Source organism: Strigops habroptila, chromosome 12 (assembly GCF_004027225.2).
Source record: "Strigops habroptila isolate Jane chromosome 12, bStrHab1.2.pri, whole genome shotgun sequence".
NCBI lineage: Eukaryota > Metazoa > Chordata > Aves > Psittaciformes > Psittacidae > Strigops > Strigops habroptila.
In genome coordinates this window covers 7,045,413-7,060,850 of record NC_044288.2, presented here as the reverse complement: position 1 = coordinate 7,060,850, position 15,438 = coordinate 7,045,413, and the positions used below count along the sequence as shown (strand labels likewise).

The following is a 15,438-nucleotide window of genomic DNA, read 5'->3' as shown; positions in this document are numbered from 1 at the left end:
CAAGGAGCTTGCCTCTTGGTGGAACAACTGGGTGAGGTTTAGAGGCTGCTGGAGCAGCTGCAGGAGAGCTGGAGTTTGAGGGCTATGTCTGTGTCCTTTCTTACAGGGCTTAACTCTGTAGATGGAGACAAACGAGGGATGCCGGGAGCCAGCGCCAGAGGAAAATCCCTGATGCAAATCTGTGGATGGACGAGGCGAGCTCAAGGAGGGAAATGAACCAGGTAAGGAATTGCTTTGGCTCTGTCCAGCAAGGGAAACCAAAAGCACTGGAGTAATAGTGCGACTCTTTTAGGGTTGCACAAAGCCAACAGAGAGCAGGAATCTGGTCCCTAGATGTGGGATGTCCTCTGTGGTTCCTGAAGCCACTTTGCTGAGAAGCTGGGCTGAATGCTGATGCCTGGAGTCCTTCACTGAGACAATTCCCTCGCTGACAAGCACCCTGAGGGGATGCACATGCCGAGAGTTGGAGGGTGGGAGGTTGTGAAAGGCCCCCTGCTCCCAGCGGAGCTGCAGGCACGCGCTGGGAACATCTGCAAGCTTGTGCAGAGAATGGAGAGCACAGCATGGGCCCTCGGCTGTAATAATACTCATCAAGCCCTTGGGTTGTCTTTGGCAAGGCTGTGTGCGTGTGGAGCTCCTGACCCTCCTGGGCTACTGTTTTGTTTCTGTTTGTTGTACTTGTTGTTATCCAGAGGGCTGCTGGATCATGGGCGTGCTGGGTGGCGCAGGCTGGCTGAGCTGGTTATTCCAATTGACTGGATTTAGTGCTTGGGGTGCTTTTCGCTGTGGGTGACTCTGCGTGCAGGCGAGGCTCGTGCTATTTTGTGATTTATTGCCATTTCAATTCCAAGTTTCAATTTCCAACAATAAAAGGGAAGAGGACATTCTTGTGCAGAATAGAAATGGCTTTAGGACTGAAGTAAGAAATTTTCCTAGAGAAAAGGGCAGTGGGACCCATCAGGCTGGAGCTGCGTGGGGTTGAGGGGGAAATGTTAAAGTCGCAGCAGCTTGTTGACATCTAACCCTTGCTGCTGCTCAGCCTTGCTGCCTGTGCTTGGAGTGCAGGCAAAAAAGCCTCTTGCTTCTTTGAGAGCTATGATGGAACTTCAATCCTACCGTTCCCACATTTGGCAGGGAGGCGAGCATCTGCCTTGCTGGAAGATCTTTGACTACTCCTAATAATGAGCCGCGCCTTTGTGTTTCTGTTGCTGGGGGGCAGTGAGTGAGTCAGTGGGTTTCCTGCTGTCAGCCCCAGGCACTGGGGAGATAAACTGCAGATTTGATGGGCTCCCTGGGAACAGAGGGGCTGGCTGGTGCTTTGGAGGAGGCAGCTGGAATGTGTTGTACTGCAGAGCACTGGCTGTGCGACCTGGGCTGGAGCAGCTCGTGCTGGGGTGGGTGTAAGCCACAGATTTCTCTCTTTCTCCCTACACGCCGAAAACAGGATGAAGGGTAACACAGTGTTGCCAGGGTAGCAGGAAAAACCTAGAGGAAGAACTGCGTGATGCACAACTTCATGATAATCACTAGCTTCCCGACTTACTTTAGCTCCTCTGCCACTGCAAGCTGTGTGGGACCAGCACCTTGCATTGCACAGATGCACACTTGGCATCTGTGGTGTTCCTTTTTGTGGAATGCTAATTTGTACTCAAGGAACCCCAGAAGACCAGCCTGGTCTGGGTTGGAAGGGACCTTAAAGCTCATCCAGTTCCAACCCCCTGCCACGGGCAGGGACACCTTCCACTAGAGCAGGTTGCTCCAAGCCCCTGTGTCCAACCTGGCCTTGAACACTGCCAGGGATGGGGCAGCCACAGCTTCTCTGGGCACCCTGTGCCAGCGCCTCAGCACCCTCACAGGGAAGAGCTTCTGCCTCAGAGCTCATCTCAATCTCCCCTCTGGCAGGTTAAAGCCATTCCCCTTGTCCTGTCCCTACAGGTCCTTGTCCTAAGCCCTTCTCCAGGTTTCTTGCAGGCCCCTTTTGGTATTGGAAGACTGCTACTCATGGCGTCTTTGCAGTCAGGATTCAAAGTCAGGCCTCGTCTCGCAGCCATGGAGCGGGGCAAGGAGAAAAAGAGGTTCTATTTAAAAGCAGATGTTGTCAAGGAAACTGCTCGGCAGCAGCACCGCACAGAGGAGCCTCGCCACGGCAGTGTGTGGCGCAGGGCGGCTCCACAAACGTAATTGAGACAGCAGGAATTCAGTGCTAACTACAAAGCCTTGTTTTGATTACTGTGTGGACTCCATCCCAACCTGCTGTAGTTACTCTTTGTACCCTGGTTAATGAGCCAGCCGTGCTTGCCCGTTCTGTAAAGCTAGCCAGAAATTTTAAATAGGAGAATGGGTCAGGAGGAAGGTGACAGGGAATTACAGCAGCCTTGCTTTTGGTAGTGCTGTTCTGCCTACAAGGGTAATTACTTAAAGCAAGACGAATGCTCTGCATTTCAGTGAGCTCCTCTCCAGCTTGCCTTAAATCCATTACAGGATGCCTCCATTTGACATCTGCGTCTTTGTCCTTAATGATGACAGTAAATTTAAACACCCCGGGAGGGCTGCGGGAGCTGCTGCTGCTATGACTCCTTTAACATCACCCCACGGGAGAGGCTGCTGGAGCTGCTTCACCCAGGAGTAATGAGAGGCTCCCACACACTCACATCACAGGGGAAAGCTGCGCTGGCAAAAGCTGATGTGATGCTGATAACCTGCGGTTGCTTCCTGGTTACTAGGTAATAACACTGTCCCAGGTGAACCCCTCGTGCCTGCAAAGGTGATTTGTCATATGGCTTTCCTGTTCGTGTTCTGCGAAGCTGAATCCAAACCTTCGAATTTATTTCAGGACTGTGGTAAGAAATCAAAGCAGGGTTGCCAAAGGGCAGCAGAATTAAACTATTTACTTTTGCTTGGAAATGGCTTTAGATTAATTCTGGTGCTCACAGAGCTGAGTCTACTAGTGATAGTTGGGATGGGAGGCAGTTCTGGGCAGCTGGTTTGCACTTTTCTGCCTTTCCCAGCCCTGCAGCTGTGTAATGACTGATAGTGATAATACAATCATGATATATCAGTAATAACTGATACAGCACCAGAGTTTCTCAGTGCAGACATGCATTAAACTCCTCTGGAGTGACAACCAGGGCAGCTCCACTGTGCTGCCAGGGCACTTCCCTGCTGACCCCATTGCTGCTGAGGGTCCTGCTGTGTACCCTGAGCTTGGTGGTCTGCAGGGGAGGGATTTCTGCCTCTGGATGCTGCAGTGCCAACGGGGCAGTGACAGAGCTTCGTTGTGAATCCAGGCTGTTGTTGCTGCTAAACAAAGCAGCTCTCTAAGCCAGGCCTGCAGGGCTGAGAGACTAAATGCTCTCCAGCTCTCATGTTTATGCATGTGTGCTGTATACACTTCCATTATTCCACCTGTTTGGTGATAATGGGTGTTTGGGATGGAGCAGCTGCTAAAGTAGCACATGGGGCGGATCGCATCAGCAGGTGACATTTTTCACTGGGTTTATCTTTGAGGACAAGCTGGGCCTGCAATAAACTGGCTGCTCCTTCATTTACCAGAGGACAAAGCTGCCATTATTCAGGGGCAGAAGAAAGTGAAACCCCAGGAGATGAGCCGAGTGCGTGTGCGATAGCCCCGTTCTGGCTGTGCAGGCATTAATGCAAGGACTCAAGGTCAAAGGCTACCCGGCGCTGAACCTCGGAGGCAGAAGGGGCCTCCAGAAGGAAGAATGGTTTATTTCTTTCTCTCATGGAGTCATGTATCAATTATCCCTGGTGTCTAACAGCCTAGGAAGGGAATAGAATTTCTGCTCTTTGAGAGGTTCTGCATCTACCGTTCATTTGCTGGGCAGAGGATTGAAACTCTGCACGCCTTTTGAGGCAGGAGGCTAAAAGCAGAAATGTGGTGTAGCCTTATGAGGGGGGAAGACCCAAAGGGCAGCAGCTTTCCTTTTAATCTCAGGTGGTCCTTCTGTCATTCATGAGGCAAATGGTGCTGATTATGTGAATTAGGGAAATCTGCTGTGCTCCATTCTAGAGGGATTGCTGAGAAATTGAAGAAGAAATTACCAGTCCTGAGTGGCAGAGAATTGTGGCTGGGTTCAAATAACCAGACCAGCTCAAAACTGGAGGGACTTAAGCAATTTTGTCAAGCTTTTCTGACAAGAAACTGGTACCTGGCTCTGCTGCAATATCATATCGTGACATGACCAGCTGTTGGCTGCTGCCCGGCTGCCTCCGAGCCCCTGGGCTTGCCAATCTGCAGAGCAGTGCTGTGCCCTCCGTTAGGGATGCTCATGAAGCCCCTGCCTCATGATGAGCCTCGGGAAGACTCTGCTCACTGCAGCCTAACAAACCTGCTCTGTGGCAAACCCGTCCTCAGCAGGAGCTCAAACAGGAGCAGAGCAGAGCAAGCTCTGAGCATTTATCCCAGCCTCGGCTTCTGCGGGGGACCCCATCGGCTGTTGTGCAAACAGGCAGAGGAGAGGATCCTGTGGAATACAAATGGATCTGGGCTTCGGCACGGGCATCCTGCAGCACACTTGCGCTTTCCCTCGCACCCAGTCAGGGCTCTGCTCACTCAGCAGGTTCCTGGGCCAGCTTTCCCTCTGGCAGCAGTGCTTGCTGCCAGCTCCTCCTTGGTTGAGAAACGTGTGGGCTAGAGAAAACTGGCCCTGAGCAGGAGAGCTCCAAAGGGTCCCTGGCAATTCCTGGGCTCTTGGCCTCTCTGTGATAACAGGAGGCTGTTTCCACCTTCAGATCAATTGAAATCAGCTCCTTGTTTTGGGGAAAATACATGATCTGTTGTCTCATGGCCTCAGCAGTGAATTGATTACAGGAAGCAGTTGCTGTAGCATAACAGAAATGCCTCTCAGCTAGACAGCAAGGAGCAGGTTTATTTGTGCCTGCGATCTGTGTGCTTGCCTCAGTAGATGAAGGTATCAGCAATCACCCCAGCAGATTTCAACCCTGCTGCCTCCTGCCTCTTCCAGCTCGGCTCTTGGAGCTCTGGAAACATGTTCATTTGGAAGCAACATGTGGAGCAGCCCACGTGAGCAGGGAGCTTTTTCCTTTCCTTTGAAGCACCAGCTTTTGGGTGCCAGGCACAAAATCTTGGCTGGATGCTGCAGGGGGCTGTGAGCTCTGCTGCCCTTTGCAGCTCTTGTCTTGATGTCCTTAATGGCCTCAGCTTGGGTCCTGCTTCCAAACCGAAGCCAAGTGGGAATGATTTGGGTGGGAGAGAGGATTTGGACAGTGACGGTGCAGTGCCACAGGGGATTACGATGTCCCTGACAGATGGAAGGGATGGCTGCCCATCTTTTCCAGCATTTGAGCCCTGTGTGCACCCCTGCTCTGCAGGAGGAGCGGGCAGGAGGCGTGAGAGCCACTAGCCTGGTGTTGGGGAATCTTTGCCTTCAGCAGAGCTGTGGTCTGTGCTGGCACCAAGGTGGTAACAGCGAGCTGTGAGACAAGGCGGGAATGTCTCAGCCATTCCCCAGCGGCTCTGGCTGTCTGCACCCTCTCCTGCAAAAGCACCATCTCTGCTTACACCAGTTACATCCTTCCCTTTCCTGGGCCTTTTACTCCTTGCAATAAGCCTGCAAGATCTCAGGAGATGGGAAATGGTTGATCCAGGCAGATGGAGGCCTCCTGAGCACTGTGTGAACCAGCTTCCCCAGTCTGAACTTTGGCATGAGATGGGAGTGGGTTCTTTGGGAGATGCTCTTAGATGGGAGCCAGTCATGCAGCACAGGATGCAAGAGCTTCCTTTGGTCCATCATCTCTTGACATCTCTTCAGGAATTATCTGGCTGTTTTTATCCTGTGCTTTGTAACTTGGAGTCTGGCAGCTCCCTGGAGAGGGGCCTCTTCTCTCCCTTCCCTCCTTATGGCAAACCAACGCCTCCCTGCTGCCCTGTCCCATTTTCCTGGGATTATTTGCAGATATCCCTGCGGTGCTCTTGCTGACTGACACTGGGGCTGTCGTTTGTCCAGTGAGCCATTTTTGATGATGGGAATAGATGTAACCTCTTAGAGATCAGTCTTATATTGAAAATGCAATAATACAGAAAGCAATTGCTCTTTTAGTCAGCCCTTGAGGGTTTCTGGCTTACATCTGCAGGGCTTAATGCAGCAGGGAACGTTGTCCTAATTGATGAGAGCTCTGTGCTGCTCCAGAACACCAATATGTGATCAATATGAGGTAGAAATGGAGCAGCATTAAATCTATTCCTTCTCAGGACCTCCCATGAGAAGTGGAAGAAATATTTCCAGCCTCAGAAAGTGATTTCCCAGCTGGAGACTGGCAGGGCCATGTGTCTGTGTGGGGCTCTGCAGCACTGCCTTCCCAATCCTGTCCTGTCCCCATGTTTCCATTGTTATGTCAGATCTCTGCGCTTCATAAAACCTGATTCTAAGCTTGAGTCTCCCTCATGTTTGCTGTGTAGCTGAGGCAGAAAACAGATGAGAAAGGCGCTGGGAGCTGAAGGCTGGGGGCATGTCTCCAGCTATAGTGAGAAAGAGGGTCATAAAACACCAGGGGTGTTGATTTAATGTGTGTTTTGCATTTGGTGTGAGAGAAAGAAGGGATTTTAGATAGATTCCTTGGCAGAACGCAGGCAGGAGATGATCCTTGTTCCCTTGACAGGGATGTTTCAAGGGCAGACAGTGATGCTGAGGACAGTGACCTTCTAAATCTGCACTATAATCTCAGTATGAGCAGCCCTGGGGCTCCACATCACTTACTCTCATGAGAAGCTCTGGCTCTTCGTTCTGCAGAGTGGGGGCTGCACAGTCGGGCATCTCCCTGTCCCGTTGCTCACAATGATGTACCAACGCCATGGCCCTGATGCCTGTGGGGATCTGGTTGTGGGCTGGGGTGAGATGCTCTGCCAGTGCCAGGCTATGCATGGCAGGGCTCTTTGGGAACCTCATCTGGGAGCAAGAGTAATTCCCAGCAGTTGGGGCAGTGGGACCCTCAGTTGCTCCTCACAGAAGCCTGCAAAGTGCAGGATTTCCCTGTTAAAATGGCATCAGCTCTTTCCTGTGTTGGTGAGATCATCCTGGGGTGGCCCGAGAGCCGAACATCATTGATGCTAGAGGAGAGGTTTCGGAGGCTGCCTCCTCATGACTGCAGCGTGCTGACTCCTCCAAGCCTCCAGCTTTGTAAACCTCCCCTTAGGAGCCATGGGAGCTGTGTGGAGGATCAAAAGGTGCTTCAGCTTGGCTGCCTCTGTTGCCTTTAGACTTAGAGTGTAATTAGAAATACAGTCCATCCCCTGCACGCTGGTGCCATCCCAGCCTGTCTGAATTCCACAGCTATATTTTGTGATTACCAGCGCTGGAGCTGCTATTCCCGGTTCCCTGACTTCCCCATCTGCTGTCTGCCTCACACAATCTGAACACAATCCCAGAGGGAGACAGGATGCATTTGTCACCTGGCTGAGCATGACGGTCCGGACCCTCGAGGTCTCTACATCCCTTAGTGGGATGTCTTTGCTAACTAAGAGGAGTGAGGTGGATGTAGGGGTGGCAGAGCCCAGCATAGGCGGGTTCCTGGCTGAAAAAGAGCAAGTTCCATGAATAACTTCCCTTCTTGGTTATGGTCCAGAATGGTGTATATCATTTTGAGAGGCCTGTGGGCTCAGACACCTTTGGTTTTGATGCTGGATACATCCTTAATGTTCAGCCATCTGGTAGAGCACCTGCCTTTGCCTTGCCAAGGAGTGAAGAGCAGATTCCTGTGGTGCTGTACCCTGAGATTTATCCCGACGGCGCTGGGAGAGACAGGGACTGAGTCATCCCAGGGGGTGGAAGCGGATCAGGAGCGATGTCTCACTGTGTCCTGGTGGAGCGGTTCTCCTGCTCTGTGCCATATGGAGCCGCACGTGCCCAGGCTCCCGGAGCAGGGATGGGGAGGGTGTGATGTGCTGTGGCTCAACAAGCTGCTGCTCCCCTGCTCTGCTCCCCATCCCCTCAGTTCTGGCATGGGGGAAGGCATGTGTGTGCCGTGCCAGCGGTGGCCCTGGCATTGCCATGGCCAGGCTGTGAGCCCACTCCACCCCAGCACATGCACCACCCTTCCCAAAGTGTGGGCTGTGCTTCCCAAGCCCCATCCAAGGCAGGCCAGGCTGCTTCTGTGTGCTCCAGTGGAATGCTTTGCAAAGCTTGCGAAGCGCTGCAGGGATGAAACCTGAGGATTTTATGACGCTCTCCTTGCGTTTCCAGGCAGGGCTCTTGGCCAAGGCAGGGCTCACTGGGCTGCAGCAAAATAGGATTTTTCAGGCTAACCTGTGTTTCCGGGAATCTCCTATCCTGGGAGAGAGGAGACCAACTCGCCCGTGTCCCTGCACAGTGCTGCAGCTCTCCGCTTTCCCTGTTCCCTGTCACTTTCCAAGTGACTTTTAAAAACTTGTTAAAAACACTGGAGTGTTTCTCAAGTCACATTCTTGTACTTCAGAGGACACGCTGGAGAGTGCAGCAGCCTGAGAGCGTGATGGGAACACGTTTTTCAGAGCTTTTGATGCAGGGGGAAGGAGGGGAACTGGCCTGCGTGGGAAGGGTCCCTGGCACTGCAACACAGAGAGCTTAAAAAGAAAGAAATCTGCAATTTGTTTAGCTGTTTCCTCCCCAGTTTTCTCACATTCCTGGGACTGACTCATAAACCTGCTGCTCTGCATTTCTGATACTCAGCCTGAGGGCCTAATTCATGCGGTACTGGATGTCTTGTAGCTCTGCAGTACTGTTGAGCACGTGGAAGAGCTCAGCGTGTGCTCTGCGCGCTGCAGGATTCATCTCAGGGACCCCTGATCTGTAGGAAAGGAGAGAGCTGATTGCTATGGAATTAACAACAGTTTGCACGTTTCTTGACCCTTCGGGAAGTGTCCAGATGAGCTTTGTTCCAGGATACTGCTCTCTGTGCTTTACCGAGGGCTTGGGCAAGTTGGTAATGGGGATTCAGACACGGGGGGGGGGGGGTGTATATCAGATCCCCTCGGCAGGGGTAGAAAAGATGCTGTGAAAGCTGGCCTGGATAATCTATAAATACAGCAGGGTCAGGAAACAGATCCATGACATTTTACATTAGCGGGGAGAAAACAAAATTTCATCCCAGGTTTTATTCAATAGACTGATAATAAACCTTCCTCCAAACGGTCCATCGCCATGGCAACTAGCGTGACACGCTGGGATGGAGGCGAGTGGCGCCGTGAGGAGGGCGGGCTCCTGCCTCAGGAGCGGGCGGCAGTGAATGGCTTCACCACGGCGCGTGGACGGGCTCCTGCCCCGGCTGGCTCCCGGCGGCACAGGTTCAGGTTGGCCCAGGGACGTGGTGTTGGTCTGGGGAACGTTGGCTGAGGCTCGAGGCAGCAAAGTGTGGCTGGAGGAGGTCTGGGGAGCTGGGCTTGCAGCACTGGGTGATGGCACTGGGAGCAGCTCTTTCCATCGTGGGGGCTGTCACTGTTTATGTCCTGTCCTAAAGGGAAGAGAGAGAGAGCGTTGTGCCCTGCACAGCTCCGCTGCCTGTCAGCAGGTCCATAGGCTGCTGTCTTCCATAGGGTACAGCTGAAGGACCCTGCAGGGCTGAGCAGGGGATGAGACACCTGTGAGCAGACCCTTGAGGTTGTGATCTCTATTCCTTTTTGTCCAGGGACAAAGAGGGTCCTTTGGTTCATCAGTCACACATGATGCAACCCATGTGCATTGCTGACCTTTGGCTTTTCTTGTTTGGTGTTTTTCCCACTCTCAGGAAGAGCAGGCAGTGGTGCTTTGAGGTCAAACCCAGCACTCTGAAGTCTTATCTCCATGAACAAGAGCAGTTGTCTGACTCCACGTAGCCAAGAGCATCAGGCACTTGTCTGTGATGCAGATTCAAGTCCCTCCTGTGAATGAGACCCCAACATATCATTGTTGGGGACCTTGACACAGTGAAATAGGCACTAGGTGAGAGACAGGCTTGCTCTGTGAAGCAAGGAAAGGGTTTAGGAACAGCTTCCTTCCCCCGGAAGGGCTGTCAGGGAAGCAGCAGGAGGTGGAAAGGCGCCAGCCTGGACCTGCCTGCCCTGCCCAGGGTATGGCAGGGAGAGCAGCAGGACTGAGCAAGGCCTTTGAGGCTCCTGAGAGGGAAGGCAGCTTTTCTCCGGCCCTTGTTTTTGCAACCTTTCTGCATGTTTAAACCTCCTGGTTTCTCCTTCAGAGGCTGGTGATCACTGAGCCTGTTGGGGCTGGAGGCCTTGTCTGTGCCTGTCACCTGGCTGCTCAAGTGCTTTGTGTCTGTACGCCAGGAGCAGGTCACTGTGGACTTTAGGATGGAAAATAAAAGCTGGAAGTGGAGCAGGTTGAATTCCTTCCAGGCAGAAATCGTAGATCTCCTGTCTCCTGGGGGCATGTTGATGAATGTGGCAGACGCTCCTGGTCATTATTTCATAGCCTGTGGGCTTCCTTGTGACAGGCATCATCCCTGTGCCTGGTGTCCTTGTTGGTCATCTAGTTTGGAGACTGAATCTCTGAACTCCCCAGCGTGCCACAGGGAAGGCTCTTTGCAGAGTCGCTCTTTTATCTCCTGCAGAGGCAGGCGCCAGAGTCAGGAGGGAGAGCAGATGGTGACCTGTTTTTGCCAGTGAAAGAGTGAGGTTGGAAAGGCACCGTTGAAGTGAGGACATGGGGAATAGGCTGCCTGGCAGTGCCTTAGATAAACAAGAGTTCATTTGAGCCAGCCCCGGCGTGAGAGGGCCTGAGGCCTGCCTTTTCCCATGCTCGAGGAGGAAGATGTGGCGAGGTGATGGTGGAAAATGTAGACCTCTGTGGTGCTTGATTCTTAACCCATGGTGTTAAAAGTGCATGTGGTACAATGGGAAGAGTTTGTACATCTGGTCTCTGATTGTCACTCCAAAAGAAGTGACCCTCCACGAGATAGACCCCACTGTTCATGTTTCAGCCTGATCCCTAATATTTGTCCAAAGCAGGAAGGATGAGGGTGTTTTTCCCTTTGTTTTCCCATGTGCAGTTAACTATTTGAAGATGATTCACTGTTATGCATATAAACATATGCTTCTGCTTGGATGTTGCTAATTTCTTGGCTTCAGTAGCTTCTTCTGTGAGTTTGGCCGTGTCTGGTTCGTGTCGAGTGAACAAGTGGTGTTAGTGCCTGTTGCTTTGTGAGGGGTTGGCTGCGGGGGAGTTGTGGGTTGAAGCTTGGTCCCTGCTCACATTCATCTCCTGCCTTCACCACAGCTTCATCGCTGGCACCTTCTGCTGTAGTAAAAGGTGCCCTGGGCAGACTGGGTTGCCCTGAGCAGAACAACTAAGAAGTCACCTGAGCTGCAGGGCTGGGAGGTGCTGGATGAGTTACCCTGGGAGGGATTGGCTGGTTTTGAGATGTGGTCTGCAGTGGAAGACGTGGCTGTCACTTCCCAATGCAGAATATGGAGTAACGGAGAAAGGATTCAAAGGGTGGATAAATGAGCCCTTTGCCTCGTGATAGTTCATGCAAATCTGTCCTAGGTCCTACGTAGATCAGGTTTCCAGCTGCTAGCTCCTGCATGAGATGGAAGGTGGCCATCAAGGCCAGGTTGGGGCTTGGAGCAACCTGCTCTAGTGGAAGGTGTCCCTGCCCGTGGCAGGGGGTTGGAACTGGATGAGCTTTAAGGTCCCTTCCAACCCAAACCAGGCTGGTCTTCTGGGGTCTTGATCCCACACAGGGTAATGCCCAACATTGGCCCCACACCACCATGGCACAGCTTCCAGGGAAATCCCAGCTCTGCTGGAACTAGCCCAGCAAGGGGATGGATGTCCCTGTGCCTAACAAGGGTGCTGTGCACCAGCCAGGTATTTGGGAGGTATTAATGGGGGGGAGAGAGTGTTTCCAGGCCTGCGGAAGCAGTAAAATGGGCTGGAATGGTCCAAATGTGGATGTGGAAGGAGATACCAGAAGGCTGAGGAGTGCTGTGGTGATTAGGACGGGATACGGGGAGGCAAATGAGTCCCTCGGAGATTAGGTAAATCTCAGCAGGGTTATTACAAGGGAAAATCCTGCAGATGTTGGATCTCAACAGCTTGAGAAGTCACCTTAAAAGGGGAATTTTCTAGGACACTGACCTTGGAAAAATGCATCTTGTTTTAATGGGGATTTGAGTGCAAAACCCTGGCTGGTTCTGGCTCTACTGATCCATCCCTCTGTAAAAGAGATTCATAGCCCTTCGCAGCTCACGTGGTAGGGCAGATGGCGCAGCACACAGGTCAACAGTGTCCTCTGGGTGCAGGACAGGGTACCCCGGCTGTCCTTTGGTGCTCACCGTGTCAGGTTGTGCTGCTCTGAGCCTGCCAGGGTGAGGTTCCCCTGGCTGTTTCTGCAGGGCAACAGCGATGGTGGAAGCGGCAGGACCCTGGGGACCGGGTACTCCTGGTTCTGCTCCAGGCCATATGGCACTAGGGGATGCCTCATGTATCCATAGTGACTGAGGCTGGGCTTGGAGCAGGGGGTGCTTGCAGGGAAGATGTGATGGTAAAGGCCGTCAACACTGGCTCAGAGAGCCAAGGGGGGAGCAGGCTTTGTTGTCTCACTAGGACTCTGGTGTCTGGGAAGCTGGCTGCTGGTGTGATCCAGTCTATGATCCTTCTGGTTGGACTATTAACTTTCAGAGCATGAAATGTTTATGAATGAGGCAGTGGTATTTGGGCATGCAGCCATGCAAGGCAATACCTGTGAGATGAGAGAACTGCCCTCGTCTTTTTCTGACAAACTGTCAGGATCATCAGTTTCTTTTGGTGACCATCCAGACAGAAGAAGGGGGTGGCTGGATTATGAAGGTCTCTGTGGGAGGGTTGTGCTGTGGTGGATTTTGGTGTAGGGATGGACCTTGGGAGAGCACGGCAGCTTAGCTGTCTGCTCTTTAGCCCCTCTCTTTTTCTCCTGCAAGGTTGTAGATTAGCCTGGTGTAGGCAGGGGAGGGTGGAACCTGGTGGCCCTGTAACTGCCTCTTGTTCACTCTGGGAGCGAGGTCTGCCTCTCATTGCCGACAATAATGGTGCTCTGAGCTGAGAGGCCCACCCTGCCCTTGTCCTCTGGCTTCTGCAGGGAAAATGGGTATTAAATGTTGATTTGGGGTCTGGCTCTGCCGCCCTGCCTCGTGTCCCTTGGCTTGGTGGGGCTCCCGTGAGCACCAGGCGAGGGGAGAAGGAGCTACCACCACCCAGACCTTCATCAATGGGGGCATCTGCATGGCCTTGAGTGCAAAAGGGGGGTTGTTCCCTTTATTTGAGCTGTCTGCAGTGGGAAGCACTCCTCACGGGGGATAGGTGGCAGTGCCTGGGGTCAGCCCATTTGCTGGCAGTGCTCCTAAGCCAGTCTCTTGCACCCTGCCCCTTTATTTCGAATGGCAGCTCTGCAGTTCCCCAGGTAGCAGATGAGCAGCACTCCCATCCTGGAGCTCAGTGCCTTGGCTCACTATAAATAGATTAGACCTTAATCCTAAAAAGATAAAGCAGTGCTGCTCCTCAGGCAGATTAAGTGATAGCAGGAGGAATTTTCCAGCCCATGGAGCAGGCGGATGGATGTGGTGAGCATCCCCCTGCGTGGCAGCCCCGCTGCTGGGTTGTCACATGAAGCCTTTATTCCTGACCCAGAGCATTCTGTTCTTTTAGGGGTAATTGGGCTACGTGGTGCTTTGAGATGCCAGGATGTACCTGGCCGGGCTCATGTTCCCATCACTGGGGCATGCCTGGCGTGGGGGACACATCTCCACAGCTACATGCAGCAATGCTGACCTGGAAAGATCTGAAGGACGCATATCCACAGCAGATAAAAGTCTGCGTTGTGTTTGCCACAGGCTGCAGCTGCCTCCAAATGCTGTTACACAATGTGAGCTCTCCTGTCGTGTGGAATTTGAGTTTAACAACCTTCTAATTTAGCAGAGTGATGATTTTTTTTCCCCCACCTTGTGCCTTGTTCCCAAGTTGTAGCCATACTGGGAGTGCTGTGCTGCCTTTGGAGACAGACTGGAGTTAACCATGAGTCAGCCCCTTTGCTAGGCACAGCGTGGCTTTTCTGCTGGGACAGGAGTGAGAAATGAACTAGTTAAGCAAGCTGTCATAGGCAGGAATGAAAATACTGGCAAACACAGCTTGGTCAGGCAGGTAGTGGCCTCAGCCCTCCTGTTTCAGCAAGAGCAAATATTGAATAGTCACCTCATGCAAGAGTGAGGTGCCTCTGTGCCGTTAATGAGAAGGCTGTGTTGCTATGTGGGGAGATGGGTGTCTGCATCGTGTTTTGAGAATGATTTCAGGCAGAAAATGATTTTCTTCTCGTCTGCATTGATACAAACAGGAGACAGGTTTGGCGAAGGCAAAGAATAAGTTTTAATTGGCTGCTGAGACTCAAATGTGCCTTCAGTAGATCTGAAGAGCACCTCGGCCCCGTGCTCCCACTCAGAGGATGCTCGGGGCTCCCAGATCCCTCTCATTAGTGGAAAAAGAGGCTCAGGTCATCAGGGCTGGTCTCTGTGTCGTGGTGAGGAGGAGCAGAGGAGCGGGGATGCATCTTCTGAGGAAGCTTCAGTGTCTGCCCATTGGCAGTGGCTCTCTGAAGAAGAAAGTTGGATTCTCTGGATGCCCAGAGAAGCTGTGGCTGCCCCATCCCTGGCAGTGTTCAAGGCCAGGTTGGACACAGGGGCTTGGAGCAACCTGCTCTAGTGGAAGGTGTCCCTGCCCGGGGCAGGGGGTTGGAGCTCAGTGAGCTTTAAGGTCCCTTCAAACCCAAATCACTACAATTTAATGATTTAAGGGCACAGGCTCTGCCAGGGATGATGCACAGAAGGTAACGAGAATCATGAGAAATGTGCTGATGTTTTCCATGAGCTGGGTGCAGTTACCAGGCAAAGCCTCGCATCCGGAGCCTCTTCCCTTAAAAGCACAGGGAGTTAAACCCTTGCTTGGGATGCGATTGTTGTGGAGTGAGAGCTGCTTTGAAACAAGCTGTTCTGAAACACAGCAAACCTCCTCCTTGTGCTTCTCCGGGGAATTGGCTCGCTCCAGGAAGAAGTTGTTGTACCTTAAACTCACCTGGAGCCTCCAGCTGTCTCTTCTTGGAGGATGAGACAAAACTCTTGCACTATCTGTGCCGTGTTCCCTCCCTGGAAATGAAAGCAAAGTCAAGGTCCTCCTGCTGCCTGCCTGAGGCTGGGAGCCCTCCATCTGGGATGGAGCTGCTCAGGTATTTGGCATCAATGACGTTTCAGCTCTGCTCTAATGTGGGATATGGAAGCTGACCTTTGCCCCTGAGGCACAGGAGATGTGGGGTTCAGCTCATGGAGCTAGAGGAGGGGTTTTCCCACATGTGAGGGATTTTCTTCCTTGTGTGGTTTGCTTAGAGGGGCTGGAGAAAGTCTCCTGGCAGCTTGGCTTAAGAGCATTTCACTTCCTAGTGTTTGTTTCTGGTCGGAGAAATGTGAAG

The 15,438-nt window shown here is 52.5% G+C and overlaps 1 protein-coding gene across 4 annotated transcripts in view; it reads left to right on the top strand.

Moving 5' to 3' along the window:
* ADGRB2 (adhesion G protein-coupled receptor B2) overlaps positions 1-15,438 on the top strand; it is a 99,942-nt gene that overhangs the window by 4,682 nt on the left and 79,822 nt on the right. The window contains exon 2 of one of the 4 annotated variants that reach the window (XM_030504513.1): positions 107-221. The gene's annotated coding sequence lies outside the window, so the exon portion shown is untranslated. Of the gene's footprint in view, positions 1-106; positions 222-5,414; positions 9,319-15,438 lie in introns of those variants that run through there. The other 3 variants (XM_030504512.1, XM_030504509.1, XM_030504510.1) reach the window with 3 other exon arrangements.